At 42.9% G+C, this 20,056-nt stretch overlaps 1 protein-coding gene across 20 annotated transcripts in view; it reads right to left on the bottom strand.

Annotated features, from left to right (window-relative positions):
• Positions 1–20,056, bottom strand: part of SEMA5A (semaphorin 5A) — a 476,158-nt gene that overhangs the window by 326,259 nt on the left and 129,843 nt on the right. The window contains exon 1 of one of the 20 annotated variants that reach the window (XM_027605231.2): positions 9,401–9,488. The exons of the other annotated variants lie outside the window; for them this stretch is intronic. The gene's annotated coding sequence lies outside the window, so the exon portion shown is untranslated. Of the gene's footprint in view, positions 1–9,400; positions 9,489–20,056 lie in introns of those variants that run through there. 20 annotated transcript variants of the gene reach the window in all.

Raw genomic sequence — 20,056 nt, 5'->3', positions numbered from 1 at the left:
CTCTTAGGTGAGATTTCACAAGAAGAAGTCAATAAAGACCCTGAATTCGCTGCCACAAAATTATCGAATGATTAGCACATAATGCAATGCTGTGAAATGCAGAAGTGCTGTGAACATATGGTATTTTATTCTTTAGTTCATTAGCCAGAGATGTGGAAAGGTCATCCAGGACATCACAAGAAAGGCCTCCATGGTTGAAAAGTCATCCCTAAGTGTCTTAAGGCCTGTATTTCAAAATATTAAAAGCCAGGCGATGGTGAATATGGTTGTAAAAACACAAAAGGAACAATTCCTGAGTCTAAGTCCAGAAAAAGGAACGTCAAGTTGCATCAATTTGGCAAGTCCGTCCCCAGCAGTGAAGGGGGTCAGACACAGCTGCAGGAGGTCTGATTCCTGCTTCTGTCTTGCAAAAGGTGAAGAATTGCCTACAATGTCCCAGGGACCCACCCCACCCCCCAACAGGTGTAGGAGAGGAACCCTGGGGGATGCTAGCACAGACTCGGGACCCAGAGCACCTGGGTCCGCACTAGCTCCAACATGAGCCTCAGGCCTCAGGTTCCATCATCTGTAATATGGAATTCAAAGCCAGGGCTCAAAATTAGACGAGTTCATTTGAAATGATGTAGAGTAAAGGAATATTAGATACAGAACGCCAGGAGAGAAAAAAAAAAAAATGTCAAGAATAATATAGAATGCAGTAAATCCGTATTTACTGCAAATTAAAAAAGAGTAAATATTTTGAATTTGTTACAGCTGTACGGGAAAGCAAGGAAATGTCAACAGAAACCTCACAGTGGTGCTAACATGAAAATGAACAGATGCTGAATGGGCAACAGAGGTAGGTCTGTTCCTCATCGACTTCCTCCTATCCCAAAACACCCAGATCAAATTTGAGCACTCACTAATTTTACTCATGCCCCACACTTCCCACATCCACACTTCTGCCTCGAACACATCCCTCCTGGTCTAGGATGACAACCTCAAGTCCCTCTGAGTTCCAGATCAAACACCAGTCTCCTATTCATGTGACCATTTCTCCATTGAGAAAGCAAGGGCAGCTCGTCCAAGCCTCCTTAGGATGCAATATCCATAGCCCTCAGGTCACTCTGCCACAGAGTCTGGCTTCTTCTGCCTTGTGACACGGCATCCTTGCAGCGTAGCAGGGTCATTCGAAGACAGAGCCTGCGCCCCCCTAATTACTGTGGCCCCTCAAAGACATCACAGTTCTCTGCACATACAAAGTATCGAATATTTGTTGAACGAATGCACCAGCCAACCATTATCATATGCTGGAAAGAAGTGGCAGGCTAATATAGAAGGAGGTTGGGCAACAGGTGAGTTTTGGAAGCACAGGAATCATGTGAATCTGCTGGAAATAAAAAGGCCACACTTTTCACAGAGAAATGGAATAATGTCTCAGGGTAGAATTTACTAAGAATGGGGGTAAGATAGCAAATGCATTTACCTGTTTGAAATGCAAAGACCAAAGTTATTTGTAATGAGATCAACTAAATTATGGCCCATCCATACTATTAAATATGATGCAGCTTGTAAACCCAGTGTAGTGAAACTCTACACGCTGACATAAAAATATGCACCCCTATGTCTATCGCAGCATGATTTACAACAGCCAAGCTATGGCATCAACCGAAGCGTCCATGGATAGATGAATGGAAGAAAGAAGACCTGATATATAGAGAGAACATCATTCAGCCATAAAAAGAAGGAAATCTTACCATTTGCCACAACATGGATGGACCTAGAGGGTATTATGCGCAGCGAAATAGGTCGGATGGAGAAAGACAAGTAACAGATGATTTTACTTGTATGCGGATTCTTAAAAACAAAACGAATGAATAAACAAAACAAAACAGAAACAGACTCATGGGTACAGGAAATAAACTAGCGGTTACCAGAGCGGGAAGGGGTTGGGGGAGGGTGAAACAGGTAAAGGAGATTAAGAGGTACAAATTTCCAGTTATAAAATAAATAAGTCATGGAGATGTCATGCACATTATAGGGAATACAGTCAATAATACTGTAACAGCTTTGTACAGTGACTGGGCCGCCTGGGTGGCTCAGTCAGTTAAGCATCTGACTTCGGCTCAGGTCACGATCTCAGGGTCCTGGGATCAAGTCCCGCGTTGGGCTCTGTGCTCAGCGGGGAGTCTGCTTGCCCCTCTCTTCTGCCCCTCCCCCCACTCATACTCTTGCTCTCTCTCTCTCAAATAAATAAAATCTTAAAAAAAAATAACTTTGGAGGTTCCTCAAAAAGTTAAAAATAGAGCTACCCTACGACCCAGCAATTGCACTACTAGGTATTTACCCAAAGGATACAAATATACAGATTTGAAGGGGTACATTCCCCCCAATGTTTATAGCAGCAATGACCACAACAGCCAAACTGCGGAAAGAGCCCAGATGTCCACTGACAGATGAATGGATAAAGAAGATGTGGTGTATATATACATACATATATACATTATATATATATATATACATTATATATATATACATTATATATATATATATATATATAAAATGGAATATTACTCAGTCATCAAAAAAAAATGAAATCTTGCCATGTGCAACAACGTGGATGGAACTAGAGGGTATTATGCTAAGCGAAAGACAACCAGAGAAAGGCAATTATCATATGATCTCACATATATGTGGAATTTAAGAAACAAAACAGGATCATAGGGGAGGGGAAGGAAAAAAAAAATAAGATGAAATCAGAGAGGGAGACAAACCATAAGAGACTCTTAACTCTAGGAAACAAACTGACGGTTGCTAGAGGGGAGGTAGGTGGGGAGATGGGGTAACTGGGTGATGGGCATTAAGGAGGGCACGTGATGGAATGAGCACCGGGTGTTATATGCAACTGATGAAACACTACATTCTACCTCTGAAACTAATAATACACTATATGTCAATTAAATGAATTTATAAAATAAAATTTTTTAAAAAATAACTTTGTATGGTGACAGAGGGTGACCAGCCTTAAGACAGGAGCCCTAATACATGTATTTAGATTCCGTTCAGGCTGACTCGCTGGGTGTAGGGGGGAAGACATCCTGGAGAGAGGAGCTGTAGGGCAGAGGCAGCACAGCACACGTATGAAGGAGGGATGCTTAGAGAAACCACAGATGCTCTCAGAGCAGAGCCAACTTCTTAAGTATTCTCCACAACCACAGGAAATTCCTATTCTCATTTAAAGTCCAGTGAGGAAGAGTTAGGCACACAGGTGTGAACTGGGAGTCAGTGACAGACATTTCTACAAATGGGACTTCCCCCTCTTTTACTTTCTAGATTCTTTTCACCTGGCGGGGGGGGGGGGGGGGGATTCATCCTTGCCTAAGGAAATGAAATTGGTTTTATCAGCCTTGACCGATAAACCGTATTATGCAAAGCTCTCTGCTTACATTGAAGAGAAATGCTCAGGCACACAGGCATTGATAAATGTTTTCCATCCTGAAGCGGCTATACAGGGTTTCTGTCCTCTAATCCGCCACTTTAGCTTGGTGAATAATACACCCCTGTGCATTCATTACAGGAAAGCTAACACACACGTTTGTTTTGTTGAGAAACACTAGATCGTGTTTCTGGTTGAGTGTATAGAAGAAAGTGATGTACTCTCTCTAACATCATATGTGAGAGGCAAATATTATCCTTAAGCTCACTGTTCTGGAAAATTCCCACAGTTCTCTCTGGTTACAACCACAGCACCACAAAGAGCAGCTCATTAACCATGGAGATGAGACTGGAGGTGATGGGGCTGGGCTTTTATGCACAAACACTCATTCTGGAAAAATCAGATGTTCCAGGCACAGAACTCGCTGGCTGAGGATAACTCCTCACAGAGAAGCACAGACAGATCTATCCAGTTCAGTAACTAATCCCAGATCACAATGAATTGGAAGTTGTGAAACAAAGCTGCTCACCTGAAAAGTCCGAAAAAAGTTTGTCTCTACCTGGTTGAATCCAGGATTGCTTTGATGGCCATTTTTAAAACACAACCATGAAGAAGTTGGCGGTGGTTATGGCTGTTTAAATAAACATGCTTTACTGATTTGACACACCAAAACACACCCATACACACACTGAAAAACCTGAAGGGCCTTAAAAGTAGTCATATACTTTGCTGAACATTCTCCAAAGGCATTCATCTTTTATGTCAGCGACGACTTAAGGTGAAATATATTCCTCCTCGCCCGAACATTACGCGTTACAATCATGATTTGGAAGCTTCTATTTGGAGAGAAGAAAATGGTTTTTTACAAATTAAATACATCAGGAAGACAGGAGATTATTTTTAAAGAAATGATAAGGCCATGAGAAATAATATTAAGTGTACTGGTAGGAAATAAACTCTGTGTGGCACATATAAACAAATGCGCGCGCACACGCACACACGCACACACACACACACACAGGAAGGACACACCTACTAAAATGCATGCTCACGTGCTTGCACACACATACACATTCCCACAGTGAAATGTAAACCCATAAATACTGGAAGCCTGGTCTCCATGTCTGACTACAAATTGGATGCAAATCCCAGCTCTGCTTCATGCTGATTGTGTGCCCTCTATTTCCATCTTCAGGTGGGGAGAGCCTCTGTGCCTTTCTCATACAGTTTGTGAAGATTTACTGTTCTCATCAACGTGAAACACTTAGAACAACACCAGGCCCACGGTAAGTGCTCAATAATTGTTAGAGATGACAATGCGCATCTTCGCTGTTACAATTAACATCTAGAGGAAAATATACCCAATCATAGGCATGTTCTGAGATACGTGGGTCTGCATAATGGTTTCATACTTTGGGGGATTGTTTTTGCAAGTTTACTGCAAATGGGAATGTGTGATTATGATCATCAGGAAAAAATTACATGTATTATGTGATAAGAAAATGCTACAGGGAAGAATCAAGACGAATTGACATAAGCCCCTTCACTGATTCATTTCCATCACCCCAGGACAGAAGAAGCTCTATCTATTAAGTCCAGCCTGGACACATTAGTTACACGTGGTCATGCTTGGAAAAAGAGCAAGAAAAGAGGAGATGGTGTCAAAGACCACCTTTAATTATTTTTAAAAGGAGCAAAATTCTTTTATCTGATCAGGGCTCGAGGGCCATCATGTTCCCGAACACCTGCAGCATATGGGTGGTCCTATTCTAAGCGGAGAGCTGATCAGAGCTATAATCCCCAGAGAAAAATCAAATAGAACAAGATGCTATGCCCAACTTCTCTAGAAGAAATTCCACACAGCCAATGGTTTTACTCGCAGTGGGAATCCAGAATTTAAATTCAATGTTTTACCTAAACTGCACACTGACCCAAGACCTACCGACTAGAGCAAGTACAGAATAAAACAAATCAAGAAAAACAGTATGATGTTCCAAAGCCTAGAAAGAAAAATAGGACAAGCGTGTGGCGTCAAATGATGGGCATTCAGAGGGGTCAACCATACCTTTCTAAGTGGAACTCAGAGCTAAAGTGTTCAAAGGCACCATGGCCCAAGTCTTCATTAATCTTGCGAGTTTCCTCCACACACCACAGTGAAGATAAAACACAATGAGCTCATAACCTTTCAAAAGCTTAGTTTATTGTCCAACATCTTTCTCTAGTGGTTAATGGTGATTCTCACAGATTAAAAGAGGAGAGGTTACAAGAAGAGGCAAGAGTGCAGACACATTGGGGCACCTGGGGGGCTCAGCCGGTTAAGCATCGGACTTTGGCTCAGGCCACGATCTCAGGGTCCTGGGATCCAGCCCCACGCTGGGCTCCCTGCTCAGTGGGCAGTCTGCTTCTCTCTCTCCCTCTGCCCCTCTTCCTGCTGGTGCTCTCTCGTTCTCTCTCTCTCATTCTCTCCCAAATATATATATAAAATATTCTTTTTAGAAAGTTGGGTGCAGACATATTGAAGAAACAATCTCCTAACAGATGAGAATCACAGCCAAGAACCAACCCCTTAGCCTCCAGGTGAAAAGTCTTCCCCATTTACCAATTTTATCGACACAAACGTTACCATTTTCTGCATGCCATGACATGAAAACCTTTGAAAAAAAAAAAAAAAAACCATGACAGCTTGAGAATCACAGACCCGGGTTTAATCCAGACAAGAAACTATGATTCAAAGAACTCAACCTTCCAGCCCGAGGTTACCGTCAGTCTAGAAAGTAGTGCCAGAACTTGAATTCACTTGGGTTTGACTCAAAAACCACTGTGCAATTCTATTTTAGGTTGCTGACAATTTTGCAACCATAATTAACCGACACCAATGGAGAAAGCACCACATTTTTAAACTCTCTAAAGTACGTGCTACATCTCAAATGTAAGATGCTACTAAAGTATTTGTCTCTGTAAAAATTCCAGTGACGTAGCAATTTCATTCCTAGGTATATACCTAAGAAAAACAAAAACGCATGTCCACACAAAAACTCGTACGTGAACGGTAATAGCAGTACTACTCATAATGGTCCGAAAAAGAAGAAATAATCCAAATGCCCAATGAACAGTGAATGGATAGAGAAATGTGATATATCCTACAGTGTAACAGCACTCAGCTAGAAAAGGGAACAAAGTGCGGACATACGCCACACCACGGATAACCCTTGAAAACATTATGCTAAGGGGAAGAAACCGGTCACAAAAGGCCACATACTGTTTGACTGCATTTGTATGAAATGTCTGCCAGAGGCAAATCCATAGAGACGGAGTATAGATTAGTGGTTGCCAGGGCTTAAGGGGAGGGGGGGACAGGGAGTTTTCACTGATAGGTTCAGGTTTTCTTTCTGGGGTGATGAAAATATTCCAAAATTAAACAGTGGCTAGTGCACAACTCCGAGAATATATGAAAAGTGCAGTAAACCTTAAAAGGGTGAAATTTATTGTATGTGAATTACATATGAAGCTGTTATAAAAGGGCCAATTCCAAACTCCAAGTCAGGCCACCAGGTTGTTGGGATGATGGCTCCAGCACCAGCAGTTAAGGTAAGAAAGAAAGTTGGAGTATGGCTCATTCCGAGAGGGGACTTTGGTGGATCTTTCCCGTTTCAGGGAAGAGGGGCCTCGGCAGTGGCACTAGGTGATAGTGGTGAGGGGGGTGCCAGTAAGGAGACGGCTCTTCATATACCAAGCTCTTCACTGGCCAAGTTCCCACTAGCCTGACATAGATGGGGAGCAGGGTTGGGCGAGCTACTGGTCTCCGTAAAAACTAAAAGAGCCATAGAAAAACCAACGTGAAATTGACATTTGCTTTGGAGCCCAAAGCAAATTTATTATTAAGTTTTTATTTTAATTCCAGGGTAGTTAACAGACTTTTTTTTATTAGTTGCAAGTGTACAATACAGTGATTCAACAATTCCGTGCATCACCTGGTACTCATTACAAGCGCACCCCTTCACCCCTACCACCTATTTCATCCATGCCCCCACCTACCACCCCTCTGGTAACCATCAGTTTGTTCTCTAGAGGTAAGAGTCTACAGGCGCCTGGGTGGCTCAGTCGGTTAAGCATCCAACTCTTGGTTTCAGCTAAAGTCATCTCAGGATTCTGGGATCAAGCCCCCATTGGGCCGGTGCTCAGTGGGGAGTCTGCTTGAGGTTTCTCTCTTTTCTCCCTCCGCCCCTCCCCCCAACTTGTGCGCGCGCTCTCTCTCTCTCTCTCTCTCTCTCTCTCCCTCCCCCCCTCTCAAATAAATCATTCTTTAAAATAGAAAGAGTCCGTTTCTTGGTTTGTCTCTCTCTCTTTTTTCCATTGCTCATTTGTTTTTTTCTTAAATTCCACATATGAGTGAAATCTTTCTCTGACTCACTGATTTTGCCTAGCATTATATCCTCCAGCTCCATCCATGTGGTTGCAAATGGCAAGATTTCATTCTTTTTATGGCTGAATAATATTCCACATCTTCTTTATCCATTCACAATGATCAAGTGAGATTTACTCCTGCCTTGTAGGGGTAGTTTAATATTTGCAAATCAATGTGATACATCACATCAACAAGAGAAAGGATAAAAACAATATGATCATTTCAACAGATACAGAAAAAGCATCCGACAAACTACAACATCCATTCATGATAAAATCCCTCAACAAAGTAGGTTTAAAGAGAACATACCTGAACACATTAGAGGCCTTGAAAAACCCACCCCAAACATCATCCTCAAGGGGGAAAAGCTGAGAGCTTCCCCCCTAAGCTCAGGAACAAGACAAGGATGTCCACTCTCACCACTTTTATTCAACACTGTACTAGAAGTCCTAGCCACAGCAATCAGACAACAAAAAGAAATCAAAGGCATCCAAATTGGTAAGGAAGAAGCAAAACTTTCACTGTTTACAGATGACATGACAATATATATAAAAAACCCAAAAGACTCCATGCAAAGACTCCTAGAACTGATAAACAAATTCAGTAGGCTCAGGATACAAAATCATCATGCAGAAATCTGTTGCATTTCTATACACTAACAATGAGGCAGTAGAAAGAGAAATTAAGAAAAAAAATCCCACTTACAATTACATGAAAAATAATAAAATACCTAGGAGTAAACGTAAGCAAGAAGTTGAAAGACCTGTACCCTGAAAACAGTAAAACACTGATGAAAGAAATTGAAGAGAACACAAAGAAATGGAAAGACACTTCATGCTCAGGGATTAGAAGAACAACCATTGTTAAAATGTCTATACTACCCAAAGCAACCTATACATTTAGTGCAATCCCTATCAACAGCATTTTTCACAGAACTAGAACACACAATCCTAAAATTTGTTTGGAACCAAAAAAGACCCTGAATAGCCTGAGCAATTGTGAAAAAGAAAAGCAACGCTGGAGGCATCATTGTTCCAGACTTCAAGTTACATTACGAAGTTGTAGTGATCAAAACAGTATAGTACCGACACAAAATTAAACCCATAGATCAACAGAACAGAACAGAAAATGCAGAAATGAGCCCAAAGCAATTTTAGGCCGAAATGGACTAGTTACCCAGATAGCTTGTTGCCACACACATATTCATGAAGCCTCTGACTCCAAAATAACTTTAAATATCTTACCCTGTTTATAATAATTAATTATTATACAATCTTATGATTTATCGATATAAATTACCTCATAGTTTAAAGGACTTATATTCTACTTAACACTTTAAAATAATTTTATAGGGCGCCTGGGTGGCTCAGTCATTAAGCGTCTGCCTTCGGCTCAGGTCATGATCCCAGGGTCCTGGGATCGAGTCCCGCATCGGGCTCCCTGCTCAGCGGGAAGCCTGCTGCTCCCTCTCCCACTCCCCCTGCTTGTGTTCCCGCTCTCGCTGTGTCTCTCTCTGTCAAATAAATAAATAAAACCTTAAAAATAATAATAATAATAATAATTTTATAACTCACACTTACCTAAGAATTGTGTAGGTGGAGGACTCTCCAAGCCCCCAAACTCACTGTCATCTCCAACATACATTTCACGCACCCCCTTCAACAATCCCTACACACCCTGCACACACTTCTTCAGCTAAACACATTGGATAGAAATTTCCATTCCTCCCCAGTATTTTTCCAGGGTTAAAGCAATTAAATCAGTTAGCTAAAGGAAAGTTTTTCCAGTATTGGTCATTCTCCAAAAGAAGAGCAAGACGGAAGCGCCGGTGGGCATGAAGGTAGAGGGGCAATGTCCACAGAAGCTGTGCCCAGGCTCTTGGACATGTGACATCAATGATGTACAAACCACAAATGCTCTCATACTTCTCTGCTCAAAGCACTAAGGTCCACTGAAGACACAGGATCCAGCACCATCTGTCAGTCAAAGAGGATGTTTCCCACCATATCCACCACCCTCCATTATTAAACATGCTTTTCTGGAATCTCAGAACTATCCCAGGGATCACAAGGTCCACCTCTTAACGAAGCCTCTGTTGCACAACACCTGTGTAATGACCCCAAGTCAGCAGTCCCTGGTGGTCCTCTTCTCAGCTTCTAAATATCAGAATCACCCCTCCCTCCGTGGAATCACAGCAAGAGGTCGAACGAAGTGTGTTGTGAACTGTCAAATTAGCATTTCGCATCATGAAATAGTTATGTTTTCCCCAAATCACAATCCTATAAATCTTTAGCAAGCATAACTTTAGAACTTAAATTCCTTGACCACAGAGCAAGATTCTTACCCTATGGGGATTCTCTGGGCAAGATTCTTATCCCATGGGAGTTGTACTAAAAAATGTCAAGGATGAGAATTGGCCCAGGGTTGCTAGCTAAGCACAATATATAGTCATAACAAACAGCTGCCTCTTTTCCTGACTGTCACCAAATCCTCCATACCAGCGTCCCCAAGCAGGCCAGCACAGTGTCTCCAGCATGCTCTGATAAATCAAATGTCAGCCTGTTACAGTCCAAGTGGACCCCGCATATGAATCTCTAGACAATGGTGTGGACTGGTCTACAGCATGGAGAACTGTGTCCTTATTTGTTATAAGCACATGCTTACAACAATTACACATGCGTGCAGACACACACCCTGGACCCACATGTCTAAACACTACTCTGTTAGTCCTCTCTTTTCTCGTAACCCTCACCCATAAAGAAGGATCAGGAAAACGTCCACATATTCATACAATCAATAAATAAGGTGATTTTGCTCATGGCCAACGACTAGTTGGTTCCACTGTAGATATATAACCCCAGAGCTAAAAAGGACTTTGACAGCTAATCTCCACCACCCACACTCCTCTCAAGGCTTTCTAGAAGGGGCACATCTCAACCTCACCCTCAATTTCAGAAGAGATGCTATGGCTTTATCTCCAATTCCACCCTGCAAAAGCATTTGTTCCATAGATCTTTGGAGAGATTTCTGGAATCGGGCAGATGTGGGTTTGAATTCTGCCCTCCTTTCTAGCTTGGCGACTCTGGAAAAGTATACTAACCTTTGCCAACTCTTTTTTCCTCGCCAAAAATACCAATACTATCTACCTGTCCTTTTAACGTCCCCAACACAGGCATGTATTAAGTGGCCACAAAATGGTACCTGTTGAATGCCCTTCTCTCCTGCCCTGACCAGTGTCCTGGTTGAACATACCTGCCTCTCTTCTCTCTTTCTTCCATTTTACCTTCAATATGACTTAAATGCCTCTGTCTGGACCCTCTGGACTTGAGCCCATGGACAGTCCCTGAGCATGGCCTGCAAGATGCAACCCAATCTCACTGCGAGCCCCTGCCTCATCTTCCAATATGCACCAGGCATGATTCAGCATTCTTGAGACACCAGCATTTTGGTATCAATACACCCTTTTGCTCTTTATGCTCACCATGCGTTCTGCAAACTACAACTTCCCAAGTATCCCTCCTATCCTGTGAAGGCCCGCCTCAAATGCATCTGCAAAAGCTTTGTTATTTATTTACCCATTCTCGTGCCTCATGAGAACAAACTGTTGCTTCAACTGTGTGCTCAAAACCCGTTGTATACACCCTTTATCATTCTACTTACAAAGTGATATAATTATTGATGAACCTAATTCCCCCAATACAACGCAAACCCACGGACAGAGACACTTTTGCTACTACACCTTTTCATCACAATAGAGAGCTTGGATCTTCAACATTATGAAGACCCAGCCAATGTTTGTGGGATAAAGAGGAGGTACAGGAGGGGTGAAGAAGCCCAGCTCCTCCACCAGGCTTTCTGAATTTAAGTGCCTGCATTGCCCCTTGCTGGCTAGGTGACTTTGGGCAAGTTACTTAACTTCTCCACAGCTCAACTGCCTCATTACAAAACAAGGATCCTGCGGGTTGCTGTCAATTTTATAATACTGAATTCTTTGCATGCATCATCTCTCTGACTAGCATGCAATGATTAACACGTACCTGCTGTCACATTGTAATGAAATTTGGAACCTCTAATTTTAAGCCATCTCATACTCTTTTGAAAAATGAACCAATCTGCTTTGCTGAGTGTTCCTCATCAGTGTTCAAAGGTTTCAGCCTTAGACACAAACAACTTAATAAAATAAAAAAATAAAAAAAAACATTGAGAGAAAAGAGAAACAGAAACTGTATACACATAGCTCCCCTACCATTGGAGCTGGTCGGAAACACAACAAAGGTATGGTCATAAAACTACTTGGTGTTTATATCCAAGTTCCGAGTCAGGCTCAGCGTGCTACTGGGAGTCATTTTTAGAAGACATACATGGATTCCTATGCTAATTTAGCAGCCTATGAAATCCAGGACTGTCGTATTTCCTCAAACAATGGTGGCCCATGCTTTTATTAGCTGCCTGCCATGAGAACAACACATCAATGATTTGTTTCTAATCAAAGTCATAGAGTCAAGTCGTTTCAACATACACTCTCCACTATGGGGGTGTGTGTGTGTGTGTGTGTGTGTGTGTGTGGGTGTGTGTGTGTGTGTGGGTGGGTGGGTGTGTGTGTGTGGGTGTGTGTGTGTGTGTGTGTGTGTCAGAGAAAAACAAGACTCAAATTGCTGCTTGTGTGTCATAACTCTCTAATATCAGCAATAAATCTTCAAGTCAAGGCTAAACCATTTAGAAGACTTGATAATAAGCTCAAAGTCTCTAATGCTATTTCACTACTTTATTTATTTAATCAAATTAGTTTGAAATGTATTTGCAATGAGGGGTGATTAGAAGGTTCCTCTTACAAAGGATCATTCCAGTGTCCCACGGGCATATAATCTGATGACAAAAAATTTCCCCTTGTTGGGGGAGAAATCGTGATTAGACTAACCTCCAAGAGCTAGTTCTTGAGGTCAGAGGAAGGAAGTAGCCACAAATGAATGAACAAACACAAAAACCTTCCAGGTGGACTGTCTCAGATGACCTCCAAAGGTTAAGTCATAAGGTGGATACTGGAATTACGACCAGTAAGCCAACAAGCATTGAGCTGTTTTGCTGTCTCTTTCTTCTTGAACAAGTACTAGATTCCAAAACAGATGATCCAGCTGCCCAAAGAAGGGATGAATCTAAGGTAACCAGCTCTCTGAGCATGTTCTCTCACCCAGTTTAATGAAAAACCATGCGGTTTGGAAGCAACTTCCAGAGTTACTGAATGTTAAGCAAGATATTCATTATTATATCCCACCATGAAACAACACGCCCAAACAGCCAACTCTGGGAAGGTCCTCTGAGACTGTGTTTGTACATGTCAGTAAGCAAAACAGGGTGTTCAAAATGCCCTGCTTGTTAGAGTATTTCTGTCCGTTCTGAGAATCTGAGTAACACAGAAATAGCTTCACGGAAAAAGGGACCCACCCCACCCAACGCCTTGGAGATCCAAAATTCCCCAGGAATCCCACAATGGGGGCTGTCCTGCATGATCTCATAAAAATCTTCCCTGTATGGGGCGCCTGGGTGGCTCCGTCAGTTATGCATCTGCCTTCGGCTCAGGTCATGATCTCGGGGTCCTGGAATAGAGCCCCATGTCGGGCTCCCTGCTCAGCCGGGAGCCTGCTTCTCCCTCTGCCCCTCCCCCCCGCTCATGCTCACTCCCTCTCAAATAAATAAATATTTTTTTAATTTAAAAGAAATAAAAAAAAAAATCTTCCCTGGCATCCAGTGGCCATATGTTCTGCCTCAAGGCTGGTCAAACTTAAGGCAATGCCTTTCTTAATTTTAAGGAATGGTTAAAGTCAAGTTTTCAGAAGGCCTAGGACAGTCACCTTCATTCACCTAGGGGTCGAGCCGAGGTCACCTTCATTCACCTACACTGAACTGGATCATTTATAATAAAAGCCAGTGGGAAACAGTGAGAATACGTACTCAAACCTGGGCAGACCTCAGTCAAATATGGAAATAAAAACACTGGCCGAGTTACTTCAGCTCTGTGAGCTGCAGTTTCTCTGTGCATCAAATAAGAATATCCACACCCATCCGGCTGGACGACCTCGAGGAGAGAATGAGCTAATACCTACCAAAGGTCACCAAGGTGCCTGGTGCCCAGTTGATGGGCAATATTCATGAATTCGTTTCTACGGACTTTTAAAGGGGGACTTCAACATTGCTAGATTCTCTTCCATATCACTATTTCCCCCTATCATTGAACTGACCACCCGAAAGACATGGGGCTAATCTGTGCCCACGAGAGAGGACCCCAACTCAGCTACGCAAACACGCCGCCTGCATCTCGCACTCCCCCAAGAGGCGAGCCAGCCAAATGACCAAAAATGATGAATGGCTGGGACTTGCCTTCACCTACCAGGAAGAAAAGGACTCTGGGTTTCTAATTCCCCATAATGATGCTAATACACATCTCCTGCCTTATCTAGTCAAAGAAATGAACATGGAACAACCAGACAGAAATCAAGTAAATAGAACATGGTGAAAATGACACCACCAAATTAGCTGTCTCAAAGGCATGCCCGATGGCAGATTTGTCCAAATGGAAACATTTGCCTAATGGCAGTTGCTTACTCACCATTAAGTTTTGCAAAGTCATAAATATTTATTTATAATATCATTTAAAAACAGAGTGAGCATAAACACAGGCTTTGAAAACACCGGCCAGTGAGAACAGTGTCATAAAGACTCTACCCTAGATTTGTTAACAAATACATACAATAAGTGAAACTTAGGCAAGTAGAAAGCTAGAAATATTTTCTCAGATGTGAAACAAAGTGCTCTGATGTCTGTATTCAAATCCAATGAGATTTAAGTATGTGTCTGCTTTGGGAAAAGAAAAGAAGAAACACTGGGTTTTGCTCTCTTCAGTGAAAGGAATTATGGCTATCCAGGAAATAATATTTTGATTTATACAAACGCATCAGTATCAAACTTAAACATGACGTATTTACTAGATATGTAAAGCATGGGCAGCACCGAACTACATTTTCCACATAACTCAAAGAAATTTCACACAGTATTAAAGAGCTTAAAACCAAATTTAGGCAGAAGAAACACACACAGAAGTTGCCTTGTAAGAAGTGATAAAAATGCTATGTTGAGAAACACAGAATATCTGTAGGGATAAACGGGCAATGTTTGCATCAAGAGAATGTACAGAGGAGATATAAAAAGAAATTGGCCGGATGCAAGTAGGTTTCTCATAGTGCACGGATTTCAAACAGGTCTTTAAGTAAATGTTAGACGGCTTTGTCATGGAATGTGGGAACTGGAAAGGAAGAGATTCCAGGACGAGGAATGTATTTTCTATACAACTTCTCAGGGAATGAACACTGTGCACCAGAGTTCCTTAATCTGAGCAGTCCTGGCGTCGGGAATGGGCTAATTCGCTGTGGCGGTGGCCGCATGAGCACTGGATGGGGCTGAGCAGCACCGTTTGCCTCTACCTACGAGAGCCCAGGAGCCCAAGAGAACAGACTTGACAATCAAAACGTCTCCAGATATTGACAAATGTCCTGGGGGTGGGGGGGTGGGAGCAAGTCACCCTCCCTCACCTTGAGAATCACTACTAGATACAGTTAAATCTCAAAGGAATGTTGCGCTGTGGCATACCAGAAGGATTGCACGTAAAAAGAGAACATCCGATCTCTTTTTTCCATACGTCAAATCTCTCGTCTCCTTACTATGTCCCTATGATCCTATAGCTGGAAAGTGCTACGCATACTAATCAAAACTGCATCCCGAGTCATTACAACACACAATTTCACCACAATGAAACGTGGGTTTTACAACTCACTTATATAATGGAAACCAGATTAAGTGTGCTTCAGTTACCACAGTAACGAGGACAGCACAGTTTGGGAAATGAAATGAATGCTGCCAACATTTGTAAGCAAAACCGTCAAAAACCTGAACAGAAACCCCAAAAGTCCCAGGGTCCTAGGGAAGTGTGCTTTGATCCCTCAACTCTCTGGCTGCTTTTGTTTGGCTCTGAGATGGAAATGGGATGACAAGTCAAGCGTGCACCAGCGGAAAAGGCTCTCTGCCCTTCAGAGGAGACGGCCATGGAGAACGAGGGAACGAAGGATGCCTCAGTCCCCGCCTGTCCCCCACTTCTCTTCTCATCTTGCTGCTAAGTGGCTTCCTTCTCTTCAATCTCAAGAGTTAACTGAGCCACTCCTTGTCAACTAGCAAGCAGTCTGCCAGATATCTTTAAGCTCGGGGTAGGGATTATCCAGCACAAAACTCAATGGGGATAAAGGGGGGAGTCTCCTGTCCTGCCTCACCACCATCATCGCCACATCCACCATCTCCACCTCCACCATCACTGCCACCTCCACCATCACCATCACCTCCACCATCACCCCCACCATCATCGCCACATCCATCATCACCTCCACCTCCACCATTCACTGCCATCTCCATCAGCACCACCTCCACCATCACTTCCACCTCCTCCACCACCACCACATCCGCCATCATCACCTCCAACTCTACCACCACCACCACCCCACCTCCACCATCACCACCACCAGGACCACCTCCACCAGCACCATCACCTCCACCAGCACCATCACCTCCACCATAACCCCCACCATCACCACATCCATCATCACCTCCACCTCCACCAACACCTCCACCTCTACCATCATCGCCACATCCACCATCACCACCTCCACCATCACTGACTGCCACCTCCCCCAACTCCATCACCTCCACCATCATCACTTCCACCTCCTCCACCACCACATCCACAACATCACCTCCAACTCTACCACCACCACCACCACCAACCCACCTCCACCATCACCATCATCAGGACCACCTCCACCATCACCATCACCTCCACCTCCACCATCACCTCCACCACCTTCACCTCCACCATCACCATCACCTCCACCATCAACTCCACCATCATCATCTCCACCTCTACCATCACCTCCACCTCCACCACCACCATCACCACCACCTCCACCATCACCTCCACCTCCACCATCACCTCCACCATCATCACTTCCACCTCCTCCACCACCACCACGTCCACCATCGTCACCTCCAACTCTACCAACACCTCCACCACCACCACCACCACCACCTCCAACATCATCATCACTACCACCATTAGTTGCAAGTCTCACGCCTATAGTAAGGAATTCCCCAACCCCGCACTGGGCTCCAGCATAATCTAACCCCTCCTTGAACAACTGTCTCAGCACACAATTCTTACCTACACTAGACTTTTCTACTTCTAGAACTTCTACATTTCCAAAACTTGCTCAAATTGTTCTCTTAGCCTGAAACATCCACTGTACACAAGAGATGGGTTACCATCTTATTAAGTCAAACTGGAAACACACTGGACATGAAGAAAACACTAAAATTGCTCACGCATTGCAGAAATTGCTTCATTTTGCCAAATAAGTTTTCCAATGGATAAGCATCCACTTAATATTTAACTCTTATATGATGCTTAATAGCCACCGAGGGGTGTTCTAATTATTTTACAATTATTAACTATCTTGCCCTTTACTATTATTTTTTTAATTTTATTTTATTATGTTATGTTAATTACATTACATCATTAGTTTTTGATGTACTGTTCCATGATTCATTGTTTGCGTATAGCCCCCAGCGCTCCATTCAATATGTGCCCTCTTTAATACCCATCACCAGGCTAACCCATCCCCCCAACCCCCTCCCCTCTAGAACCCTCAGTTTGTTTCTCAGAGTCCGTAATCTCTCATGGTTCGTCTCTCCCTCCGATTTCCCCCCCCTTCATTTTTCCCTTCCTGCTACCTTCTTCTTTTTTTTTTTTCCTTAACATATAATGTATTATTTGTTTCAGAGGTACAGGTCTGTGATTCATCAGTCTTACACAATTCACAGTGCTCACCGTAGCACATACCCTCCCCAATGTCTATCACCCAGCCACCCCATCCCTCCCACCCCCCACCACTCCAGCAACCCTCAGTTTGTTTCCTGAGATTAAGAATTCCTCCTATCAGTGAGGTCATATGATACATGACCTTAAGTCCACATTTAATATTATTATTATCCTTTTTTTTTATTAATAGACTTTGTTTGTCAGAGTAGCTTCATGCTTACAGCAAAATTGAGGGAAAGACACAGAGATTTCCTACAATGCCATCTGCCCCCACACAAATACAGTCTCGCCATTATTAACTTCCCTACCAGAGTGGCGCATTTGTTACAATCAATGGACCTACACTGACACACCGTTATTACCCAAGTTATTACCCACTTTTCACAGATGGGGAAACTGAGGCACAGGGATGTTAAGAAACCTGCCCAAATACATAGCACGCCATAAGTAGCAGAGCTGAGATTCGAACCCAGGCAGCAGTCTCTCCAGGGTCTCTGAACCTCTCCACTCTGCAGCCACTCTGAACTGAAAGCAGTTCCAAAGCAAACTTTATGTTTAAGTTACTTTTTTAAAAAAAATAAATGTCAGAGTCAAACAGAGCTCCAGGAACATCTGGTTGCAGATTTCCAACCCTTCTCTAACAACAGACATGATTTTCAAAAGCCTTGACTCCAGCACGCCACCCTTTCCTCTCAGACCACTTCGGGAAAAATCCGGGGCCCTTCTAAACACGGTTTAAAACCCACCTATTTTACTTCCACCTTCTCTTTTCACAGATTTAAAAGCTGAGGCCCCAGGAGGAGAAGTCATCTACCCCAGAACCACTAAGAGCAGAGCTGAACCCAAGACCCAGGGGTCTTGATACCCAACCAGCCACTCTTCAGTTAGACCCTGGCACCCCAAAGAATCCCCACTTAAGTGTTCTAGACAAAAGTATGGTTGAATATCTATTAGTTTAGAAACATGGCTGCAAACACATGAAAATAATTCACCAGGAAAGCCAGACAAGACTCATTCACCGAAACGTGCCTCTCTCTACACCTGCATCCTTAGTACGGAATTTGGGATTGGGGCCGCACCTCTCCTCTGAGGTGTTCAAAGCCCTTTTCGGGCAAAGCTGGGCAAGCAAGTTACTGGTGATCTGAGTTCATGACCAATCAAGAACGAAAGCCCGATATCCCTCCATCCATCTGTCCATCCGTGGCCAGTGCACACACCCAGCGCGGGGCTCTCCCTCCCAGCCCGCACCGTTACCTACGCACAGAGACACAGAGGCTCCTCAGTAGCGGCTCCATAAGTGATTTATGGGTGGACCTTCAGACCTTCGCATCTGAAACCCTTCCATGACTAACTTTCTCCCTGTGGAAAAGTGTACTTCCCTCCCTGAAGAGGTGTTGAGAAATTATTAAATGCACCTGGCTTGGCCGTGTGGCAAAGGTGCCTCACAGGGGAGAGAAGAGAGGGTCATTACCAGGCTGTGTCCTTACCAAGACAGCTTCTGCTGACCATTCATGCAGCTACTCAAACCAAAGTCCCCACGGAGAGAAAAACTCAAGGAAAAACTGTTTTTAACAAACAAATAAGACCCCCTACCACGCCCTGGTTTCATACCGAGATTAAGTATGATGCTATAGCCTTTATTTAAGCTTTCTTTTTTCCTTTCCTATACCCAGGCATCACCAAATCCTAATAAAAAATTTTATGTATCTTCCTATGAAAATAATAATTTGATAGGAAAAAACTCTTCCAGCTTTTGCTTCATCATGAGAATGTTTTTGGCAACCATTAATTAATAAAAGTTAACACTAGCAATTTTATCTACCAGTATATCTCATTTGTTTTTATTAAATTGAAAAGTGTATGTGTAAATAATGGATAAGCACCTACATCTATAATAGGACAAAAGAAATCATACAATATTGTAAGTCTACCAATTAAGAAAGTAAAAAAATAATAATAAGGAACTTCAGAGAGATAATAATATCTTACTTAAAACATTGTATGTACAGCTAATAAACTTCCATTGACATCACATGCACTCCAAAGAAGGAGGACTTTTCTTTTTCACCTTTTCAGAGCATTTTATTCCATTTTCCTAGGGCTGTTTTCATGTCTGATTTCCCTGAGAAGCCAGCCGTCAATCTCCCCAGGATTGGGATTTCCATTTCATTGGTCTTTAATTTTGCAAAGCATCCAGGCTATTCTTTTCAAAGACTATAAATAAATAAATAAAACAGTCTACAGGGAAAGAAGAAAGACATACAAGCTGCCTACATTTCCACAACAGAGCGTTCTGTACCTACTCACTATATTTATTCTTGAA

Source organism: Zalophus californianus, chromosome 5, assembly GCF_009762305.2.
Source record: "Zalophus californianus isolate mZalCal1 chromosome 5, mZalCal1.pri.v2, whole genome shotgun sequence".
Lineage (NCBI taxonomy): Eukaryota > Metazoa > Chordata > Mammalia > Carnivora > Otariidae > Zalophus > Zalophus californianus.
The sequence above is the reverse complement of the archived record's forward strand: the minus strand, read 5'-3'. Positions and strand labels throughout refer to the sequence as shown.